Below are 2105 nucleotides of genomic sequence, written 5' to 3' on the forward strand. Positions count from 1 at the left end.
CCGGGCTCTGCTCGGGCTTTGCTGTTGTTTGTTCGGGTTTTTAAAAAATAAATTACCTCGGCGCGCCGGGATTTAAATGTTCCCTCCAGGTGCCGCCGTTGCCAGGGGAGGCGAAGTGGAAATGAAAACCGCCCGCTGAATAATCGCAGGAGCAAAACTAAAAGTTCCTGCCTCGCCGCTTGGGCTGAGAAAGGGCCAGATCGAAAGCAAAACAAGGAGAGGAAACTGCGAGGAGCGGCGGCTTGGAAATCCCCCTCTTCCCGCCCCTCCCCCCTGGCTGTTTGTGCGGGGGGGGGTGGGGGGCGGGGGAAAGGGTGCGGAAGTTTGCCGCAGCCTTTCATTGGCAGGCGGAGCCGCTTTCATCATTTCTCGGAAAAGTCGATTTCATTTTCACTTCCCTCCAGCAGCCGCAGCGGCGTGTGCGTGTGCGAGAGGCAGAGACACACACAGGCAGGCTGCGAGGTTTCAGTTCCAGGGCAAGAGAAACCAGAGGAGCAGATGGAGCAGAGCCTGGCCTCTTTTTTCTCCCTCTTTATTTTCTTTTTCCTTCTCCAAACCGCTGACAAAGAACGCCTGGTTCTGCGGTTTTGGTTTTTTAACGTGTCCCAATCTCCATGTCTCTAGAATAAGTGTCAACAGCCTCCCAGGGAAGCCTAGGGTTGGAAGGGACCTCAGGGATCAAGGTCCAGCCCCCCCCCCGCACATACATGACTGGCACGGGGTCTGGTGAAGCAAGCCGCTGCTTGGGAAAGCTTATGCATCTCTGATTTAGACAGTCTCTTTAGGAAAGCTTCTGCACCTGTCTCTGATTTAGGCAGTGCATAACATAACAGCCTTCTGCTAGTCCTAAAGCACCACTGTCAAATCCCCATTCAACCTCTTCTTGAAAACCTCCAGTAAAGGAGATTCCCTGGGCAGCCTGTTCCACAGCCTCACCCTGCAAAATATATGCACACTCAGCATCTTTGCTTAAAAAGGTGTGGAAAACAAACCCAGCCTCCAAAAGGTATCAGACATTGGCCTAAATGAAAGCCCAGCCCAAGGACTTGTTTGGAGCTAGAACTGATCCCCAGTTTCTGTAGACTGGGCAAGCATAATGCAACTCTCTGCTGTCACTGCTTCCTAATTCCTTCCATCCCAGGGTAGCAGATATTATGAATATGTGGAGATGTACCAGTTTCCTTACAGATTGCTTTTTCATGTGCAGTTTGACTGGTGTGCCTGAACATTTTTAGTTAAATTTTCAACCCCTCTTTGCAATTTTAAGCTTCACTTATTGATAAAATAACGTACATTTCCAGCCTAGATGCATAGTGACACACAAACCAATGTTCCAGTTGTGTTAGAATTGTCCTTTAGATCTCTGCAAGGCATCTCTGCATTATGTTGTCTCCAAAGACTAGTGTTTAGGGAGTTATCCTGGGGCTCAGAAGAACAGGGTTTGGATCTTTTCTCTGTCAGATTTCCTGTGTGACTCTCAGCAAGTCACTTGGGGCAATGCCCACAAAGACATTTAGATACCACACTCCCACAGAAATTGATGTAGTTTCTTAAGGCCTCTGTTTCCCCTCTGTAAAGTGGGGATGATAGTACTTACCCCTCACATGGGTATATTGCAAATGCTGATATTTTAAAAGATTGTGATGTGGTCTGAAAAGCCATAGCTAGATTTTCAACCATGAACTAGTTAGGATAATATGTATTTCTTCAAAATATGAACACACATTCTCAGGGTGAATGGAAATCCAAAGAAATATTTATTCTACAAAAATTTACACAACCCTGACAACCCTAACAAGTCACTCTGATTTTTTAAAGTCACCTACTATTTTTTGTTTAACCCACCTTGTCCTAAATTTTAATAACAAAAGAGCAAAACTATGAATGGTTGCATGAAACTTGTCCAATATATTTATGAAATGTTTGGTGACAGCTATCATTTCCACTGTATGCTCACAATTTGCTTACTGAATAAGCTATTTTTAAAAGATTTTAGATTTTTTTTCTCATAATTTGCTGACATACAAGCTTTCTGTAATATTGTTCTATTTAATAATATTTTACGTCAAAGTGAATCTGGGGTTTTTTTCTACAGAGAGGCAATG

General features: G+C 44.8%; 1 protein-coding gene across 2 annotated transcripts in view; it reads right to left on the reverse strand.

The window, feature by feature from the left end:
* Window positions 1-266, reverse strand: part of IRF2 (interferon regulatory factor 2) — an 80422-nt gene extending 80156 nt beyond the window's left edge. Inside the window, exon 1 of one of the 2 annotated variants that reach the window (XM_019521896.1) lies at window positions 57-266. The gene's annotated coding sequence lies outside the window, so the exon portion shown is untranslated. The remainder of the gene's footprint in view (window positions 1-56) is intronic. The other variant, XM_019521898.1, reaches the window with a different exon arrangement.
* Window positions 267-2105: the final 1839 nt, after the last annotated feature.

The sequence above is a fragment of the Gavialis gangeticus genome, unplaced genomic scaffold (assembly GCF_001723915.1).
Source record: "Gavialis gangeticus isolate Ggan-Ray unplaced genomic scaffold, GavGan_comp1, whole genome shotgun sequence".
NCBI classification, from domain to species: Eukaryota; Metazoa; Chordata; order Crocodylia; family Gavialidae; genus Gavialis; species Gavialis gangeticus.